The 22,326-nt window shown below is 42.6% G+C and overlaps 1 long non-coding RNA gene across 1 annotated transcript; it reads right to left on the bottom strand.

The window, feature by feature from the left end:
* Positions 1 to 159: 159 nt before the first annotated feature.
* Positions 160 to 20,664, bottom strand: LOC134510801 (uncharacterized). Its single transcript, XR_010069733.1, has 3 exons — positions 20,548 to 20,664; positions 16,542 to 16,607; positions 160 to 262 (listed from the first exon to the last, which is right to left on the bottom strand). It is a non-coding gene; the product is annotated as an uncharacterized LOC134510801 (long non-coding RNA).
* Between the last annotated feature and the right edge of the window lie 1,662 nt (positions 20,665 to 22,326).

The following is a 22,326-nucleotide window of genomic DNA, read 5'->3' as shown; positions in this document are numbered from 1 at the left end:
CGTATCCAAGTTGGGAACTTCCGTCTCAAACAAGTGAGGTCATATTGATCAGCTGAAGCTCCTGAAAAGCAATTTCTCCCCAGTTCGTAGCATTATAGAGTAATGAAGATGGGGAGGGATGTCATCCAGTCCAGCCCCTGTTCAGATCACATCCAGTTAGCTCAGGTTGCCCGATGGCTATGTCTAGCTGAGGCTTGAATGTTTTCAAAGGTGGAGGATCCACAAGTCTGGGAGACCCGGTCCAGTCTTTGACCATGTTATGCTTTGAGAAAAAACATAACAATTTATTGTCATTTAGACAATTATTCTATCACCCGATGACCCCTCCCCACCCAGAAAGGGGAATTGGGGAAAGCAAGGAAACATAAGGGCTGAAAAATAAATAGATTTAATAGGATAAGACTAAACAATTAACAATAATACTAAAGAACCAGTATTAATCCTGATACTAATATAGAATCATAGAATGGTTTGGGTTGGAAGGGACCTTAAAGATCATCTAGTTCCAACCCCCCTGCCATGGGCAGGGACACCTCCCACTAGACCAGGTTGCTCAGAGCCCCATCCAGCCTGGCCTTAAAAACTTCCAGGGATGGGGCTTCCACCACCTCTCTGGGCAACGGGTTCCAACGTCTCCCCACCCTAATGGTGAAGAACTTCTTCCTAACGTCCAGTCTGAATCGACCCATCTCTAGTTTTAATCCATTCCCTCTAGTCCTACCATTACCCGACATCCTAAAAAGTCCCTCACCAGCTTTCTTGTAGGCCCCCTTAAGATACTGGTAGGCCACTATAAGGTCTCCTCGGAGCCTTCTTTTCTCCAGACTGATCAACCCCAGCTCTCTCAGTCTGCCCTCATAGGAGAGGTGCTCCAGCCCTCTGATCATCCTCGTGACCCTTCTCTGGACATGTTCCAGCACGTCCATATCTCTCTTGTAGTAGGGGCTCCAGAATTGGACGCAATACTCCAGGTGGGGTCTCACGAGAGTGCAGTAGAGGGGGTGAATCACCTCCCTCGACCTGCTGGCCACACTCCTCCCGATGCAGCCCAGGATACGATTGGCTTTCTGGGCTGCTAGTGCACACTGACGGCTCATGTGGAGCCTCTCATCTACCAGCACCCCCAAGGCCTTTTCTTCAGGGCTGCTCTCAAACCAGTCACTGCCCAGCCTGTATCGGTGCAAGAATTATACTCAGCCAATTATTTCAGCAGGAAGCTATGCACTCCCAGCAGTGGACGGTAAATGTCGGACACTGTGAGCACAATGGCTTCAGGAGGAAGGGAAGGGCTCGGGGGTCTAGCACTGGGGCAAGGAGTTCTCTGGACTGTCGCCATCAAGGGAGAGAGAGACTACACAGAAAACTTTCTAATTTATACCAATGTGACATTCACAGTATGAAATAATCCCATTGGCCAGCCTGGGTCAAGTGCCTGGGTCTTGCTCCTCCTCATCCCTGCACCTGGCAAGGCTTGAAAACACTGAGACCTTGAATCCCACATAGCCTAGCTGGCTATAAAGCAAATAGTTTCAGGAATTCAGACGCCAGAGTCTTCCAAAAGTGGAGTTTTCCCCAGCATTAGAAAAGAAATTAGTCCTGTGTCGCTCAACCCAGGACAGACCACTTTCATGGCGAAATAATTTTTTCCTTATATTTGCTCAGAATTTCTTGTGTTGCAGTTTGGGTCCATTGCCCACGCTCCTGCCACCGAGCACCTCAGAGAAAAGTCTTGCTCCGTCTTCTCTTGCCTGCTCCTTAGGAACTCAAAGACAACAGCTGAATGGGAGGTGGAGCCATGGCTCCCTCAGAGGCACTTCTGATGGTCTGCTCCTGCCTTGCCCCACAAGAGCCCAGCTGGAATGAGCAGAAGATGCTGGCGTGAGGGCTGGTGCTGGGGAGGCTGGTACCACAGTGGGGAAACTTGGCTGGGTAGACAGCAGAAGTGCAAAAGGTCATGTTCTTACACGCAGCCCTGCGGGTCCAAGAAATGCGCACTTCCTTGGATTTGTCGTCCCTCTGCAGTTGTAATGAAATGCATGCGCTTTCCATATTTACATTGCAAAACAGTTATTTGTGTAAGAAGATCATGGATGAGGAGAAAAGCATCTCCAAGTGCTGACCTGGCTAAGTTACAGCTAGAGAACAAAGAAAAATATGAAATCCCAAGTGACATCTCAGACTAATTTTGTTTTTATCCTGCTACTGAATATGCATTTTTTGCCATTCTATAAAGTAACTTCTTGGACATGTCCCCAGAACTTGAATTTTTGAATTGTTGTATTTAATTGCTTAAAGTAGCTACTTCGAATATTATTTCATTCCAAAATTTGTGTGTAAATACCATTGAAATTATAAACTGTTCTTTTTAAAGTATCAGCTTTAAGTAACATCAGGTGAAAATAATACCAGAATATCAGCTATTCTGAGCAGTGTTTTTCTTCATAGAGGTAAGTGTCTACAATAGTGGCAATTAATGCAAATGTCTAAACACCTGCAAATATATGTTTTAAGTACCGTGAAATCGCTGTGAGGGATTTATAGACCTGTGCAGTCCCAGCAACTGCTTTATATTTTCTATAGTTTAAGGGAACTGGGTATTTAACAGTAGCAGGACAATGGCAATGCTACCAACACAAGGAATTAATTTCTCTGACCTTCTCAAAGAACACCAGAAGTCCTGTTTTGCATAATAAATATTAGGTACCCGGAGACCAGTTTTCCTAAAGTACTTCGGTGCCTAAAGGATGTGTGAAGCTGTCTACCAAGGATCTTCAAAGCGCTGCAGCACCCAGTACTGCTGAACGTTTCTGAACTTTAGCAGTGCTTTTGAGGGCTGATCTGTGTCTTTGCCTTCTGACCTACTAGCATCTGTATCACTTGGTCTTGCCCAGCGTTCAGTGAGGCACAAGAGGATCAGAATGGGAGTGCTCTGGTACCTTCTGCAAAGCAGAACTTCCCTGATCCTGATTCCCGATGATTTCTGAGCTGGGCAGCTCTCGGGAATCTTCACTCATGATGTATCAGGATACTGTGGTACAGGCGTCATGCCTCTGGGAGTGGGACCATCTTGCTGAGTTGCCTCAGGCATGCTTACCTTTGGCTTGGAACAAAAGAATTAAAATGTGACATACTTTTCTTGAAATCTTGACAAACCCTAACCTACCTAGATGTCATCATTTAAATGCAGGCTGCAGAACAAGCTCAGAATTACACTGGATTTAACACAAATCACAAGGGAAGGCTGTGACTGTATTGAAACACCGGACAGTGAACCAGACCTGCTCCCTACTAACGTCTTAAATTGCCCAACCTAAATCGCGTGGGGCTTGTGAGCTGGAGCTGCAATGCAATGCAAAGCAAAGCCCTGCTTTCTATATATGGTTTTGCTTTGCTCTAGAGATCTCTCAGCATATGTCTGAGATGATCCTGAAGAAGGTAGTGCTGACACATTTTGCTTTTCCTCTTTGTGCTACATACAGGAAGAGAGAGGAGGCGTGGAACAAAGAGGTTAGGAAATCAGTTGTTCATATATATATATATATGTGTATATATATATATGTATATGAAAGTGCAGATTAAGTAGGCTCACAGTCATTTTGGACTTCAAAATACATTGCTTCTTGTACTGACCAAGGAAACTTAGCAGCAGCAGCGCAATTTTAAACTGTAAAACAATTTTGCACAAGGGGTTTTGTGGGACTTGGTGTTCTGTATGCTTACAAGTCAAAAACCTCTTCTCTGATTCCCACCCTTGCAAAATCAGCCTGAAAGTCAGGTCCCTGGGAGTGATTCCGTGAAACTGGCTCTGAGATGCTGCGCTTGTGTCTTTGCAGGGAGGGGCAGCAGGGAGACATACTGCCAAATCAGGCTTGCAATTGCATTTGGTAGCATCCTACTTTTACCCTTCAACATATTTGACTTTCTAAGGATGTTTCTGATTCACGGCAAGCGAAGGGAAGCGCTCATTGTTGAAGGCAATGCCATTAGTTGTCAAAGACCGGCTGCTACATTGGCCTGGGATAAAATTTTGTTCCATTTGGATATAATTCCTTTCAGTAGTCTGCAGTGTGCACCATCAGTCTTCAGCTGCTATTTGGAAAGGCTGAAATTTTGCAATAAGAAAGTAGTAGCAATAAGAAAGCTTTATTATCTTGTGTCAATATTCTTACAATACTAACTTCACATGGATTCTAAGAACTCTGTGTTATATTTAGATTTGTGTCCTCTAACGTATGCTTAACAGTTTGCGGATTTAATAATAAATTAAAATACAGATGGCGCCCACCCTGGAACTAGCTGGATTGTCTCATTGTAAGAGATTGGAACATCGAGCAGATAAAAGCAAAAAAAAAAAAAAATTTTTTTTTTATAACTTAAGTATAATTTAATCTTCTATAATTTTAAGGTTATTTTATCAGTGTATTCATGTGTAGATGCATTGAAGCTCCAGCTCCTACTTAAAGGATTAAGAAAATGCTTTGCTGAAAGAGCAGTATGCTAAATATTCAAAACTGGAGGGATGAGAGAGAACCCCACTGTATCTGACATCCTCCCCTTGTCCTGGGTAACCAAAAAAACACCTCATTTTCCAAAAGTCTGCATGTGTTCAAGGGTCTTAGATCTTACAAATCTAATAGGATGCAGGAACACTGCTTAAAACACTCTCTTTACATTAATCTTCAGAGATGGCAAATAAATTCAACACATATTTAGTCAGTGTTAATAAAAAAGAATAACGGAAAAGAGCTTCCTTCATCCCACCTCCTCTTTGAAAATGTAGATGAACTTCCAAGCAATGTTTCTGGAAAATGTCAAAGTTTGGACTTAACGTAATTAAGGTCTGAACCCAGCAGAGAGCTCTGTTCAGTGAGGCACGCTCATGCATCTTTGCAGAACAATGCTTAATAAAGTAGTGCAATATCCCCCAAAGAGAAGTCTTGCGTTAAATGCTACATTAAATGAAATATTTTTAATCGTTTCACTATCTAAATACCATTCCTTCAATAATCAGAATAATATTCAGTGGAGAAAGTATGCATAAGAAATAATAAAAAGGTATGTTGATTCATTGTGAGCTGCAGAAGGTGAATCCCTCTATCCATCCCTTGTAGAACAGCATGTTACATTCCAGGTCAGAATGAATTAAAAAAAAAAAAACAAACACACTGTTCACTAAAAATACAAGGAAATTTTTAGGTAGGCAGGCAGCTTTTTCTACAGTGCTCATTTTGAGCATCTTTTTCCCTTCCCCATTTCCTACTCTCAAAATGATCCTTTGTATTGACAAGGTCAATATCTCTTAAAGACTTTTTTATTTTTGGTTTTCTGAAAGGTGCAGGGATTTCTGAAGAATAGGAATCTTTTAAACTCCTATGGTAGCAGGACTTGTTCCTCTCTCTTCAGTGGAGCTGCTTCTCCTTTCGCGGTTTGATTTGCCTTTGTAATGCTGTTCCCCTGGCTTTTCACTCGCAGCGGAAGAAAAGGCAAAGATCTGGTCAGCTGCTACATGCACCCCAGATTTGCCTGTAATAAGAAAAAAAACTGAAGCAAAACTGACCATGATTTGTCTTCAAGAGGGATGGTTTGGGATAGAAAACTGCTTTATATTCTATCTGCTAGCTTGACCTATTTGTGTGCACATCAGTAATCATCTCTCTTTAGAATTAAAAAAACAACAAAACACCTCTGGGTCTTATTAGGAGGTTCCTCACGTTGATAACCAAGTTTGGCTAATTAACGGGAGAGATCGATTAGTGTGGTCAGAAGGGGGAGTTCTGGTCCGCAGTTTGTAATCTCCCTGACCACCTCTTCCCAAAAAGGGATTTGTGCAGGAAAACAAATAACTATTGATCTTAGTAACCTTGTGGTCTGTGGCAGATGCAGGAAGCAAGGGGAATCACAGGAAAAGTTTCTTTTCTTCTCTTTGATCTCTTCTGCTAATGATTTATTTCCATGGGAGCTATCTGAAGAAGAGCTGTACAGTTTGGCAAGTAGGTTGACAGGCCATAATTAACAGAGAGCTAAGCTGCGACTATGCTAATAAATTATGTCTGGGACCGTTTGCTGGCACTGAGATACAACATCGTGTACAGTCCATGTCCATACAGCTGAACACTCTTGTCTTCTTAAACACGGTGGAGATGTCCAAACTGGATGAATTCCCCAGCTATACTAACTCCCCAACTCAACTTGGAAGCTTTTTAGGAGAGTGCTGGTCAGCCGGGGGAGCTTGCTGGGGAGTGTTTTGGTAATTCAGCAATGTAGTTGAGAAAGTGAATGCTTGAGATCACTCCCCGTCACTTCGTAACTTTTGTGTTTTGAAAACCAGTGTATCGCTTGCTTTACAGGAGTGAAGGGGTATCCCTGGAAGTAGTGTTTCCATTACTACACGGCACGTGGGCCTGCAGACCTCGGTCAAGCTGAGGCAGATGAAACTAAAACGGAGGAAAGATCTGCCAGACAAGGAGATCCTTCTCCAGCTGCAGAGTGATTGACTTTGTATTGACAAGGTCAATATCTGTTAAAGACTCCTGCTCTCTGGAGAGTTACCAGGTTTTCCTCGCCAGCTATTATGCTCTCTTCTCCCTTCAGGCTGAACATCTCAGTGTCAGCCTTTAGCCATCTCGCATGCCCACGGCTGTCCTGCTGGAATATAGACTCCATCTTCTAGGGACAAGGAGCACACTCTGAGAAACTGATTGAGAAAAGGCAGATTCAAAGTGAAATGTGGTCAAATCACCTCTGAAAGAGCTTACAACATGTGAACGCTGCCTGGTAGAGCGTGCTAGACACTGAACCAGCAGAATTTCCTCCTGCAGCAGTTGTGGGCTGCAACAACACCACTGTAATCACAGCCGAGCCGTACCACCACCCCCACGGTAACTCTCACGTTAAAGCCACACTCAGACGCTCTTTCTCCTGCTGACTAACTCTTTATGTCTCAAACAGCTTCACTGCTTGGTGAGCTTCAAAAATCCGGGTCCCCACAAAACTAAGATTTACAAGCAAAGCATCCCATCCTTCTGGGGAAAGAAGGGCAATACCCACAGTATTAACACTGTGCTGAGTGCAGGAAATCTGCGGTTGCCTCCCGCCTTTCGGGGGAAGTGTCTCTCAGCTTTTGTTCCTCATCTGTAAATAGAGATTTCTTCCGTTTTCTTACGTGCTTGTGTTGTGTGGTTGTGGCAGCGTGGGCTTGCTCACCCTGCAAGCAGCTACAGACCCACTACAGAGGGATCCTGTAGCTGCGGGAGGACTCTAGGCACTGTGAGAATTATGAAAAGTAATAACCAGGTAGCTGTAGCTCTCTAGATGATGGGGATTTGGGGATTTGCAATTCCTTAGAATATATAGAAGGTTCTCCCTGGAGGAATAAGGATTGTATTTATGTTTCATTCGTTCAGGAACCTTCTTTGAAATAAGGAAGGGATTGATGCTAGATGTTATGATATGACAAAATTGCTTGTAACAGCAGGGGACTGAACTAAAAGGATAGGGAAGCCGTGTTTAGTGCAGCATGACTGTGATTTGGCTGTGTGTTTGTGTTTGTAGGTAGAATTTAATCACTTGTCTACAGCTATGCAGCACTGAAATCCTGCAGAAATACGGTGTTCGTATCGCCTCAGAAAGGAGACACTAGCTATAAATGTGTGCTATGAAATATTCAGCGTACCTTCCTGCCGCAGAGGGTTTGAAAGGCGTGCTGCTAATGTTGGCGTGACAGTGTTTCATTTGATTTCGCACTCAATACAGTTTGTGCCAGATGAGAATGCCACGTGGACAGCTGATGTCTGTCAGTAGCTGGCTTGGGGACCGAGAGTGGTGAGTAAAGGTAATTGAAAGAGTAATTAGATTCTAATTAGTAGCTGTTAAGGCATCTGCCTTCTCTACCTTGTTTTCCCTTGCAGTATTATGCAGTCTTCCTGGGTGACAACCCACAAACAGATTTAATAAGCGCTGTATGTTTGAGATGACTTGAAGCTTCACAGTCCCACGTTTTGTTGACTTTTGGCAAGCTAAAGGATTCAGAGTTTTGGCTGTGACACAAGCAGCACATAACGAATAGTGTCAGCTGTGTGTAAAGCAGATACACGTATATTGACAGCACCAGTGTCTCTCACATTGTGCTATTGCCTTAAATAGCCACGGGAATATGTAGGGAAAATGCAAAGAGCTGCCCCAGCCTCCCTAATTTCCTGCAATCGAAGCTTATGACACATGCTTATGGGCACCAGAAGTATTTGTTACTCTCTGCAGGCCTAGTCCTGTATTATCTTTCCAGCCCTTTTCTGACTTTTCTACACATGCCATGGTAGTATCTGACTGACCAGCCTGAACTAGTGATTTCTGCAAGACATCGATTTGTTTCAGCTATCTCTAGAGTCAGCGGAGAGTAAGGTGACCATTCTGGGAGGTCGGCCCCACAGTTATAGTATTACCCGAGCATGTGTGTGTAGTTACATTGCAAACTCCAGTGCCCGGAAGGGGATGTCTTTGTGCTCATATCTGAGAAATCTCTTCTATAAAACACGTGCCCTTCCTAAAGCTGTGCCTATTTTTGTTTTCCAAGTGTCTGAAACTTCTTTAGGTTCCTGCAGCTTCCAGTGCCCATGTTGATCGTCGGGGTACCCTGAAGTCCTCAGGATTATCCATCTACCAGCCAAATACTTCTTCTGACTGCACGTTAGGGTCTTTCACTTAGTGCCAGTTAAACCAAGTCTGTCCTAAGAAGGGTTATGCCTAACCCTTATGTTGCTTCTGGGCAGGAGAAAGCATGCCCTAGTATTTGACTTGTTGCTCGTATACGTACACCTTCTGTCAGCGCGTTCATTGCAATGACACTCAAAACGGTTACTCTGGTTGAGCTCACCTAACTTTAAGGGTCTTGTTGCTTTGGTTCCCAGCAGAGTCAGTGGAAATTAAAGTAGAATTCATGTGATCATACAAAAGGTGTCTACTTCAGGAGCAAATGAAGCAGTCCCTGAACTGTTCTTGCTGTTCCTGCCCAGCTCCTTTCTCTTTGCAGGACTATGGAAGGATCCTATGGTGACTTGGATGAGATGTGTGCCAGGTAAAACCCACATTTGATTCAATGAATCCCATCCTTTGCTGTCTGGAGCTTTGAGATCTGCAGAGTAAACTTTTTAATCAACATCAAAGACATGAGATCATTTTTCTGGGCTCACCTGATGACAGTGCAGGGTAAATGTGCCACCGGAAGTAGAACCAGTCCCGTTTGCTCTTTACTCTGACTGATTCAACCTAATTTCTACCTTCCTTCCCGAACCCTGTGTTTTCTGTTAATAACATTGAGCGAGCCAAAAGAAAATACTAGGCTCTGCCATCATCACAAGCAGGAACTCTTTAATGTTCTAAGTAAATACATTGTGCTATTTATGTTTCACTTTATGTCCCTAAATAGGTCTGTGTCCCTAACATAGCAAGCTGTCCTGAAACTTTGCTAACGTAGATACATTGCTGGCTTGGCAACCAGCTGTTTTGTGTACTCAGACTTCCCATTCACTCAGGGATAGAAATTGCCCAAGAGTTACAACAAAACCTCTCAGATGTAACGAGGAGAGTAGCAATAGTAAAATAATTATTTTTAAAAAGAGTATTTTTCTGAACACCTTCAAGAGGATTGTAATGATTTTCCTCCATCTGATAGCAATAAAAGGAGGGCTAAGGAGAATCTCCATTCCCTATTGGATGCAGAGGGAAACATAGTGACCAAGGATGAAGAAAAGGCTGAGCTACTTAATGCCTTCTTGGCCTCAGTCTTTAATAGCAAGACCAGTTGTTCTGTGGGTACCCAGCTCTCTGAGCTGAAAGACACGGAGGGGGAGCAGAATGAAGCCCCCATAATCCAAGGGGAAATGGTTAGTGACCTTCTACATCACTTCGACGCACACAGGTCTATGGGGCCTCATGGGATCCCTGATCAGGTTTCTGAAGGAGCTGGTGGACGTGCTCACCGAGCCACTTTCCATCATTTTCCAGCAGTCCTGGCTAACCGGGGAGGTCCCTGTTGACTGGAGGTTAGCAAATGTGACGCCCAGGAAGTGCCAGAAGGAGGATCCAGGGAACTACACGCCTGTCAGTCTGACCTTGGTGCCTGGGAAGGTTATGGAACAGATCATCTTGAGTGCCATCACACGGCATGCACAGGATAACCAGGCGATCAGGCCCAGTCAGCATGGGTTTATGAAAGGCAGGTCCTGCTTGACTAACCCGATCATCTTCTATGACAAGGTGACCTGCTCAGTGGATGAGGGAAAGGCTGTGGATGTTGCTTACCTGGACTTTAGTAAAGCCTTTGACACCGTTTCGCACAGCATTCTCCTGGAGAAACTGGCTGCTTGTGACTTGGATGCACATGCGATTCGCTTGGTAAAAAACTGTCTGTCTGTCTGGGCCCAAAGAGTTGTGGTGAATGGAGTTAAATCCAGTCATCAGCCGATCACAAGTGGTGTTCTCCAGGGCTCAGTATTGGGGCCGGTTCTGTTTAATATCTTTATCAACGATCAGGATGAGGGGATCGAGTGCTCCCTCAGTAAGTTTGGAGGTAACACCAAGTTGGGCGTGAGTGTTGATCTGCTTGAGGGTAAGAAGGCTCTACGGAAGGATCTGGACAGGCTGGATTGTTGGGCTGAGGCCAATGGTATGAGGTTCAACAAGGCCAAGTGCCGGGTCTTGCACTTGGGTCACAACAACCCCATGCAGCGTTACAAGCTTGGGGAAGAGTGGCTGGAAAAGCTGCCTGGCGGAAAATGACCTGGGGGTGTTGGTCAATAGCTGTCTGAATATGAGCCAGCAGTGTGCCCAGGTGGCCACAAAGGCCAACAGCATCCTGGCCTGTATCAGAGATAGTGTGGCCAGCAGGACTGGGGAAGTGATCGTCCCCCTGTACTCGGCACTGGTGAGGCCCCATCTTGAGTACTGTGTCCAGTTTTGAGCCCCTCACTACAAGGAAGACATTGAGGTGCTGGAGCATGTCCAGAGAAGGGCAACAAAGCTGATGAGAGGTCTGGAGAATAAGTCTTCTGAGGAGCGGCTGAGGCAGCTGGGGTTGTTCAGCCTGGAGAAGAGGAGGCTGAGGGGAGACCTTCTCGCTCTCTACAACTACCTGAAAGGAGGTTGTAGCGAGGTGGGTGTTGATCTCTTCTCCCAAATAGCAAGCAACAGGATAAGAGGAAATGGCTTCAAGTTGCACCAGGAGAGGTTTAGATTGGATATTAGGAAAATGTTCTTCACCAAAAGGGTTGTCAAACATTAGAACAGGCTGCCCAGGGAAGTGGTGGAGTCACCATCCCTGGAAGTATTTGAAAAGCACGTACATGTGTTGCTGAGGGACATGGTTTAGTGGTGAACTTGGCAGTGCTAAGTTAATGGTTGGACTCAATGATCTTAAAGGTCTCTTCCAACCAAAGCGATTCTGTGATTCTATGATTCTGTTGTAAGTACTAAATTTCCTTTCTGATCATTAGGAGACTTTTTATTTTCCCCTTCTATTTCCAACAATGCAGTCTTAGTCTGTTACCTTTTAGCTGGAGTGACCAAATAAATATTGTAGCTAAACGTATGTTTTGCAAGGAAGTTGTTCTTGCAGCGGAAAACACTTTGTAGAGTCTCTAAGAACTCCTCCATCACTTGGGCAGCCTATCAGTTCGTATGCTGCTGTTGTTTACCAACTGCTTCTAAAGCTCTGCAGGTCACATTCTTGTAATAAATTTAGCTTCAGGTGCCTACAAGCTGGGATATTTGGCTATGTCGGTATTCATAAACTAAACATGTCTGGGAATGTTCTCCAGCACTGAGACCAACTGGCACAGAATAGCCCACGTCCAACTGTTAAACTAGTTTAGCCTCCAAAATAGGATGATTGCATCCAAGGCTGCCTGCAGGGAACAGTCATGATGTGAGCTAGCTCCTGACTCGTGCCCATAAGTTGTTTGTGAAGGTGCTAGTTGGTGCAGGCCAAAATAATGTTAGGGAATTTTCTAATAGTCAAACATACATAAAATTGAGTTCTGATACCTGGGAATTTTTCTTGGCACTCTTTAATATTTAACAGTAGACGTATAACTTTTGTAACTGTCAGCTTCATTGTTTTTTTTTCAAACTACAGCACTTTTTTGTCCACTTGCAAGGTGGCATTGAATCTTATCTCACAATTTATGTTCACTTACAGACCTAGGTCTGGCTTGGATTTTTATTTTTTAAAAAAGTCTTCACTGTAGATTGGATACTGTTTTGGACAGTATTGTGAGAGCCTTTCCCAGTGAAGCCAACAATATTTCCGGATCTGGTTTTTTTTTGTTGTTGTTGGGGTGGTTTTGGGGGGCTTTTTTTAAGGTCACTTTTAGCACTTCTGATTCAAACTGGTTTAGGTTAAATCAATATCAAACCTCTTTGTTATCTTATGTTTACATATCACCTATGTTTATTACTGTTAAAAGTATGAGATAACTTTTACTGTAGGTTAAACCGATGTATCGGATCTTAATTTCAAGCTCATGAGGCTTACTCCCTCAAAAATCTTATCCGTGAATATTTTTACATGCTGCAGAAATCCAGTGCCCTACTTTGGACATTTCACATTTTCTCCATGTCAGTGACCAACCTTTTCTCAAGTTTAGTTTTTAGGCATGTGACTGGTCTTTTACTTCAGGATACAACTTTATAACTGCTTTTTCCTGCTCTGAATCTCTTCTGTTCAGCTGTTGTGAGGCTCCAGCAAGTACAGCTTCACTGTTTGTATTCTCCACCCAGCATGGTTTCAGCAAGGCTATTACGGTGCTTTTAGGATAAATGTCAAAGATTGTCTGGCAAGGAGCAGCGAAACAAAGTACTATTTCTGTCTTTGGGTGGCTTTAAAGTCAAAATATCTGTGAGTAATTTTTCAGTATGGATATGCCAAATGCTTGGGAGAAGGGATAGGGATTTTTATTTTTTTATTATTGCACCTGGAGATCAAAACAAGTGTTTCCATCTTGTTGTATTAATTTAAAAAGTTTTGAAACCAAAATGCCAATTAAGAAAATATCCAGAGTCCTCAGTACAATTTCTTGTTTTGTATATAAAGTGGTAAGAGCCGAAGGCTCCAATCTTAAAAGATATTTAGTTTCCTACATCTGACTCAACTGTACTGTGATTCAGGAGCTGGAATACCTATAAGTATATGGGATGGAGTAACTTTTCTTAACCAGGATGAGGAAGAGGAGCTCGAGCATTACTGTCACATGAACATTTGTCATGGCTTAATGCCAGTAGGCAGCCAAGCCCCACCGACCGCTCTCTCACGGCCCCCGCAATGGGATGGGGGTGAGAATCAGAAGGGTAAAAGTGTGAAAACTCAAGGGCTGAGATAAAGACAGTTTAATAGGTAAAGCAAAAAACGTGCACATAAGCAAAGAAAAATAAGGAACTAATTCACTACTTCCCATCGGCAGGCAGGTGTTCAGCCCTTTCCAGGAAAGCAGGTCTCCATCACGCCTAACAGTTACTTGGGAAGACAAGCATCATCACTCCAAATGTCCCCACTTACTCTTTCTCCCAGCTTTTATTGCTGAGCACAATGTCATATATGGTGTGGGATATGCACGTGGGGAGGAATAACCCCATGAACCAGTACAGGCTGGGGGCTGACCTGCTGGAGAGCAGCTCTGTGGAAAGACACCTGGGAGTCCTGGTGGACAACAGGGTGACCATGAGCCAGCAATGTGCCCTTGTGGCCAAGAAGGCCAGCGGCATCCTGGGGTGCATCAAGAAGAGTGTGGCCAGCAGGTGGAGGGATGTCATCCTCCCCCTCTACTCTGCCTTGGTGAGGCCACACCTGGAGTACTGTGTCCAGTTCTGGGCTCCCCGGTTCAAGAAGGACAGGAAACTGCTGGAGAGGGTGCAGCAAAGGGCTACCAAGATGATTAGGGGACTGGAACACCTCTCTTATGGAGAAAGGCTGAGGCATTTGGGTCTTTTTAGTCTGGAAAAAAGGTGACCTTATCAACACTTATAAATACTTAAAGGGTGGGTGTCAGGAGGATGGGGTCAGGCTCTTTTCAGTGGTGCCCGGGGACAGGACAAGAGGTAACAAGCACAAACTTGAGCATAGGAAGTTCCACCTAAACATGAGGAGGAACTTCTTTACTTTGAGGGTGGCAGAGCACTGGAAGAGGCTGCCCAGAGAGGTGGTAGAGTCTCCGTCTCTGGAAACATTCCAAACCCGCCTGGATGCGTTCCTGTGCAACCTGCTGTAGGTGTCCCTGCTCTGGCAGGGGGGTTGGACTAGATGATCTCCAGAGGACCCTTCCAACCCTACGATTCTGTGATTCTGTGATATCCCCTTCGTCAGTTTTGGTCAGCTGTCCCAGCTGTGCCCCCTCCCCAACTTCTTCTGCACCCCCAGCCTGCTCACTGGCGGGGGGGTGTGAGGAGCAGAAAAGGCCTTGGTGCTGTATGAGAACTGCTCAGCAATAGCTAAAACATCAGTCTGCTATCAACACTGTTTTTATCGCAAATCCAAACCATAGCCCCATACAAGCTGCTATGTGGAAAATTAACTCCATCCCAGACAAAACCAGCACAATCTTTCTTAATATTCTGCACAGGTAAAAGCTTGATTGGTCATAATGTCTTCTATAAATTTGTGACAATGCAGGGACAAAAGGAATCACAAAGCTTTGTTTGATTTAGTTTTTGGCTCTGCCTACACATCAAAGCAATCTGGTGTTACAGAGTTTTCTCAATGCCGCAATGTAATGGTCATCATCTAGGGGACAAATAAGGATGGGCAATATGACAGCTTCTTGTATTACTTCTTAGAATAACCCTTTAGAAGTCTAAATCAAGAAGGCTCAAGAGAAAACCATGTTAGATTTAAGCAGACGGGATTAGGCATCTCAATGACAAATACATTTGTATCTATGTAAGTCAGGCAAGTTAAGAGAAAAAATTATTCATCTATGGACACTAGTTTGACTTTTGGAGTGAGGTATAAGTCAAAACATGAACTATTTTCATGTAGTGATTCAGAGATCCACTGTTTCTGTTGCACTTTGAATATATAATTGATACATTTTTTTTCCTGGAGATTTTCAGAGCAGTGATTTTCAGTCTTTGGTTTTCATACTGAAAATTTTTGGACCTCCATGTAGTGAATGTAAACATAAATTGCCTTCTCTTAATTAAAGGTCATGCATCCTTTAGAATAGTTCTTGGATGTCGCAGAGTGAAAAACATTGCTCCAGTTGGTTGCCTCCTGGCACTTCTGGAATCCGGATGTTAGTACAGATGTATTTTTATCTGATAGTTCTGATCCAATTTCTTTAAACTAAAGACCGTGCAACTTGTAAAAGTAGTTACAGTCTGTAAGAGAACTTTTCAGGTGTATTATACATTTTCCTCATGATTTGTGGTATATTGGTCAATTTAGGACACCCAAAGAAACAGGGGACTTGTGAGCTTTTTTCTCATCTTCTGAAATAAGTCTCTGGGGAGTCTAAAATATGAGTTAAGAGTATTTTTTAAAGTACTTCAGCTTTCAGTCAGGAGCGTGTCAGACGCAGTCAGCTCTGCCACGGCAGAAAGCAAAAGTGTTTTCTTTCTCTAACTCCAGTGGGAATGTGCTGACTTTAAGCTGTGCTGCATTTGGTTTTGTCCCATCACAGTATCAAAGCCGGAGAGAATGGCAAGATGAGTGCTGGGCAAGATGGACTTTCTATCGTGCAATTTCATCATACACAGAACTAAATTAACTAATCAGTGGGACAAGGCACCTGACCAAAATTAAACATATTGCAAGTGTTTGCAGGATCAGAACCTAATACAGATTTCTGCAATGCATTATTTGATTTTAGAGTGGAAAACGACAGGCAAAAAAAAAAAGAGTATCTTCCTCTTAAGACTCCTCATATTTTTTTTTTTAATTTCATGTCTCTGCTGATTTATATGTATGCAGGTATTTATGTAGCTGCATTCTCTTTTCTGCCGCATGAATAAACATGGACAATGTTACGTATTAAACCAATCATTGATATCTTCCCTGACAGAATAACTGCATAGTTGTGCTGCCTATATATTGTGTGGAATTAAAGCTTAAAGTTATTTTCTAAATATTAATCCCCACAAAATGGAAAAACAGGCCTAAAATGAGCAGAGAATTAGGACAGATAGGAAGCTGTCAATAAGAATTATTCTGTCATTTTGTCATTTCCTCTGCAGTTGTCATTGTTTTGGAACTTTAATGTACATTTGTTGTTTCCAGAAAGAGATAGTAAATTAAATTTATCAGTGTGAACGTTTTGTAAGCAAAATGTCAAGGTTTGCTTTGCTTTCAAACTCATTTCACAGTCCAGTGAGTTGAAGAAGAACATTTACAATGCATGGCACTTAACACTGATGCTAGAGAAATGCGCTGAAGCAATACCTGGTTGACATTTCCATGAATTGTGTTCCTATTCATTTTTCCAGCTAGAGTTACCTGCTGTCAGCTCAAAGAAATAAGGAAAAATGGGAACCGTATAATGACAAACATGTCTTCTTACCTTTGCAATCAAGTGCAATCAAGTTCTTCTGGTGATCAACAAAAATGAGAAGCTGAAGGTCACTGTCTAGCATCATAGAAATTGACAGTAATTAGCACAATAAAACTACAATTGGAGTGTAAGATTGGACTAAATATTGCTTTGCCTAATCATTGTATTCATTCTGGCCTGCCTGGTGGAACGTATTCTACAATAAATTAAATCTCACTTGGCATGAAATCTTCAACTTAGTTTAGGACATACCTTTGATTCTGTTCACATGTGTTTCATGAACATTTACAGCAGAGGAAGACTTAGAAGTACACCTCAAAGGCAGTTCTTGTGCTGAAAGAGCACAGACAGTTTGAAATCCTGGAGTACCAGGGAAATAGTGTAGATGACCTCGTAGGCTTCTTCCGTCTTTACTTTCCAACTCTCTATTAATGATTAATAATTTCTTCAAGACTTAAATTATTTTTGAGCAAATTTCTCCAAGAAGTCTTGTCATTTATTTTCTCACAGAATACTATAATTTTATTTTTAAAATTTTCTCTTTTCAAAGAACTGTTTTTTGATTTAATTTTTTTGCTAACAGTCCTATCTACTTCCTTCGTTGGATTTTTCTCCTGTTGCTACATTGCAATTCATTTTGCATTGCCTATAGAGTTGCTGGCTGTGTAAATCCTGTGGTTATAAAACCTGTGGTTTTTGCTGACTGCCTGGAGAGTAGCTGGTAGGAAATTGGAAAAAGACAGAAGTCAGATATAGGTTTGTGCAGGTATTTCTAAGAGCTTATCTTCATATTCTTGCTAACAAAAGAAATTACTTTTCGAGAAAAACATTATCCTGCATATACCATTAAAAATGAACTGGCTGACTCTGAGAAAGAATATTAACTTCTTTGCCCAGCTGCTGGAGTTTAGCACTGTTGTTATACGGATGCATATTTACAGTTGATGAGGTAGGACCGGGAGATTTGTCAAGGCAATTGGGGGAACGGAATAAAACTCTAAACTTTAAGATGAATGTGTTTTGCTTTCCCTCTCTTTAACCACCCGTATGAGTCATATTTCAAAACAGTTGCAGCAAGGTTTATCTTTTTCACTGTGTTCTGTCCTTGAGTTCTCTTTATGCCTATTAAACTCCTTGGATAAGATTTTCATCCCCACTTCCTTAGTCTTTTAAGATGCATAAAACAAAAAATCAACAACAAAAAAGCATGAAGGTGCTCCAGAAACCTTGGTTCCAGCTCTGAGGGGTCGGGGGTGGGAGGGAGGTGTTTCTGCTAACGTAATCCCTACAGAGGACAGCTTTACAGCTTGTCTTCCAGGTACCCCCTCAGAAGCCCTTCTGTCTGTGGGGAGGCAAGTCGCACCAGCACAGCTCCCAGTGCTGTCTGCCTTCTGGGTTACACTTGCTGTGTCTATTTGTAGGTAATTTAACTCCCTGCCTGTGAGAACTGAAATAGCAGCAGCTGTTCTAACTTTTCCACATAAACAGAGTGTGATCAAAAGTTATATTTGTCATCCCTGAACTAGTTTGGGGCATGCCAAGATTACAGTTTTGAATATTCATCCCATATAGATATATACGATATGAATATATGAATACTGGAGGCGATGAGTGGAAGTACTACATCTGGAGACTTGCATATTTGGCTGCAAGGCAGATTAGGCTGGTTTTGGAGTGAATGTACAGACATTAGGGCAACGTAATGCATCGAGCAAGCGGGAGATGCTGTTATAAGAAGGGCTTGCTGCAACAAGGGCCTTGTTTTGTTCCCGTAAAAGGCCAGCATCCCCTCAGAAAGACTCAGGCACGAAGATGCTAGTGAAGGTAAAATACTGTACGCTTCTCTACAAATTGAACTGCTGGCAGGGACATATGCACTTTTATGTGTTTAATTTTGGCTCCTCTTCTGAATTGCATTCTGGAAAGGTTTGCCTCTCTCTTTATTAACAGTAGGAGAAGACCAGCCTCCTAGACTCGGTACCGATCTGACTTGCCTCAAGTTGGGCGGCGGCGTAGCTCCCTCTCACTTGTGTTGACGTTATCTATCAACCTGGCAAAAAGATTGTAGTGCCCTTGGTGCCACTGGGACTTTGCAGCAGTCTAACTAACGCGCAGTAATTATCCTGCTATCAGAACGAAAATCAACCCCTTTCCACGCTGAAGGCAGAGTTTCAAGGTCTAGGGCAAAACAACTCCAGAGAGGGAAGCCAGGAGGTACTGAGCATCACCTGGACAGGCACAGACGGACTGTCGCTTATGATGTTCACCAAATCTTTGCGTAGCTTATCATGGAAGCATTAGTGTTGAAACTGCCTCTCCTCCACAAAGAAAAAAGCCAGAGATGTGTCCAAAACCCACAGAGAGACCTGAGGACCTGCTCTGTGCTGGGCTGAAAAGCACTCCCAGAGCACCCTGAGGCTGAGAAGCACCACGTGATCAGCGCCATCGTATCATTGGAGCTGCTGCCCTTAGCGCCTATGATCAGAAGTAAAACAGATCACTGTAAATCACAGAGACGCTGTAGCATTATTGCTCAAATTGCTGGCTATGTTTCTATTCACTGATTGCATTCAGCTTAGAGAAATTCCCCTTGCAGCTGTCACTTGATAGGATCCTTTGCATCTCGATACATACTGCTGTGTAACTTAGTCACTCTCTGTTAACGACTGCTGTGACTGTCTCTTAGCTGAGTGACTTGACAAAGAAAATAGAAGGAAGCCAAAATCCCCATTAGCACAACAAAGGATAATGCTCAGTAAATGCTGAGTTATACAATTGAGTTCATGTATGCATACTATAATTCTGATAAATTATTCTTTATGTCAAATACTATAACAGAAATAATCCTAGCAACAGGAGAAGCAAGATTTGCAGTAAATCTTGAAGAATGGCTGGGAAATGGTGTTTTCGTAAAATCAATAATTTCCCCATATTTTCTTAATGCTCATGAGAGTTTTTGCACTGTATCTGTGTTACACTCTAAGCACCAGAGATGCTTTGGCAGTAAAGATTAGTAAGACGCTGGTGCTACAGCAGACCACATTCCTCTTTGATGTAACTCCATGGTGCTGCTCTCTGAACTGCTGCGTGTGTTCTGCACAGTATATTCAGGTGTGGGATGCAGTGGGCTCATTCAGTGTTTTTGCTTTTGAATTCTTTGTGTGTAAGTACTTTATCCTATCTTCTAGGCAAAAAAAAATAAAAATTATTATATGAATAAATCAGAAAAGTTGCTTCTGTAACTTCTTGCAGGTATGCAAATGTATGTGCAATGGTGGGCCAGTTTTACTGTGTAGAGTGCCTGACTTAAGTAAACCAAAGCAAGACAACAGCAGTTTTTTGTTGTTTGCCCACAGTTTTTGGGCTGCAAAGGGCACTTTGTGTTCCCTTTAAATTGCTTTTCTTTCAGTGGAGATGAATGAAAAGTCTCATATCTGAATATTCCTTCAAATATGTGTCCTCTTTTTTTTTTTCTTGAGCACAGAGACAACTTTACATGTACATATGACACAGCTGCAGGGAGTTACCACTTTGTCACCAATAAGATTCTGGCTTTACAGTTTGTGGGCATCTAGCACAACTATCTTTGATTCTCAGCTATTCATACTCTGCGAGTATTGCCTTCCCTCTCTGCTTCCCAACCTGCTAAGTCTCAAGCGTACTCTAAATGAGGAATAAAAAAAATTACTAATGCAGGAAGTATAAAGTGCTGTGGGATTATCTCTCCCAACCCAAAAAAAGACACAGTAAGTATTTTTGGAGAGCTTTAACTCTCAGCAAAGTTCATCCAAGAAGTATATTGTCCCCTGGTTCTCCTCGGCATGCTGCAATGACAGAGAGAGGTAGTTGAAGCGTTGGCTTCTGGCTGCCAACCCGTGGTGCTCAGGAACATGGTTCAACCTGCCCAGAGTCACAGTCGGGTTGTGGAGCAGCAGCTAAAAGCCAAATGCGCAATCAAATAAAATAGCTTCCTCGTGTTCAGGTTGCTGACAGCTGGGACAGAAATAGTACTTACCGGGTGATTAATTTGTTGATCTGGCAGGTCTTTTCCAACTCTTACTTCAGTGAAGATAAGGCAGCTTTGTTTGCTCCTTTGTTCCTCTAAAGGTACAAAAGATTCCTACCAGCTAATTTGAGGACAAAATTGCCATAAACAGAGGAGTTAGTTATAATAGTAATAACAAATAGTCAACAGCAAAAGAGAGTCATTGACCAGGCTGCCCAAATTAATGTTTCCTGGTTTAGCAAACTAAAGCGATCTCAACTACCGTGAGGATTAAAAGAAGAGTAGCAGTCAGCATGCATCAGCCTCATGCAGGAGTGACAACAAAACGATATTTAAATCTGATAACAGAAACAAAGGCCTCAAACTACATGTAAAGTAGAAAGGGGAAATACAGCACAGAATCAGCAGAAAATCACCCAAGAGTTAGACAGCACATCAGATACTGGGGGTACAATTGTTCATTTGCTGCAGAGAAACAGAGAATGATGCCAGTATTAAAAAGTTTGGTAATTTCATACACAAAGGTCACAATAATGTTCTTTGTTCCTTGTTCAACTCAATGGGAATTGATAATAATTTGCCACAGAACTGAGGTAGGTTGGGTTTTTTTTCCCCTTCAGTTGAATTTTAGCTACAGGGGAAATTGTGAAGTTGACTTAATTATAGTTTATGTATATTATCTCACAGAATGACATATCTCTGGAGGAAAGGATAGATTGCAACAAAGCTAATCTGTCACCTTGCAAAACCAACAAATACTAATGTGTATTCCAGAGCAGCAGTAATTGCATGTGAAATAATAGCTTCACATTTCAGCGTGAATTCTGAATTTTCAGGTGATTTTTTTTCTGTTTTATCACTCAGGATAAAAATCAAAATACCTGGATATTTTTCATTTAGCTGAAATTTGGCAGTATTTTGGAGTTCCTGTGGTAAAGTTGTGTTGGTGTACATAGAACAAAAGATGCTCATGTTGCTGCTAGGCTCACTGGGAGGGCTTGGACAATTGAGGTTGAAGCAGCTGACTGTGAGCTGGGAGAAGCCATGGAGCTAAGGCTGGTTTCCTGACAGATATTTAAAGATTTCCAGCAAAATGGAAAAAAGATTTCTCTTCAAACTATTTTCTCGATCTTGGATCATGCCTATGGGAAATTCTTTTCAAATTACTAAGCAGATGTCAAGAGAAAGGTCAAAGCTTTGACAGAAATCCCATTTCTATTGGGATGGGTTAATGCTCCCCTAAGATTCCAGACTAATTTTTTTTTGTTTTTTAAGTTCATTATAAGCAAGTTCTGTTTCCCATGTGAAGGTAGTTCACCCCATTACCCACAGCCAGTTACAGTATGATTGTGCGAGATGATAGCATGCTGAGAACCATGAAGGATATTTTAGTATCCCAAGCCCTGGACTGCTGAATGTTATGGAGATGCAAATCTACACCATTCTGAATGTTTTGGAGAGTCCTTGGAGACGTGAAGTTAGAAATGATCTTGCTCAGTAATAGCGCCCTGCTGCAGTTCAGTCAGTAAGCACTGAAGGCAGGTATTAAGGCTGGGTCAACACCTACTCATGCAGAAGAATGTTCTCTCTTTGGAGATTTGACAGAAAACATTACTTCTGGGTGGTGGGAACTTCACATTGTCTTTTCAGGTGTGTATTTTCTTAGAAAAGGCCCTTCTACTGAAAGTCAGTTATCTTCAGCCAAAAGGGTTTTCTCACTCAGTAGCTGCAAACTTCCCACTACACTTGCTTCCTTCTACCAGCTCAGACAATACTCTTCAGATGTAA

Source organism: Chroicocephalus ridibundus, chromosome 2 (assembly GCF_963924245.1).
Source record: "Chroicocephalus ridibundus chromosome 2, bChrRid1.1, whole genome shotgun sequence".
Taxonomy (NCBI): domain Eukaryota; kingdom Metazoa; phylum Chordata; class Aves; order Charadriiformes; family Laridae; genus Chroicocephalus; species Chroicocephalus ridibundus.
The sequence above is the reverse complement of the archived record's forward strand: the minus strand, read 5'-3'. Positions and strand labels throughout refer to the sequence as shown.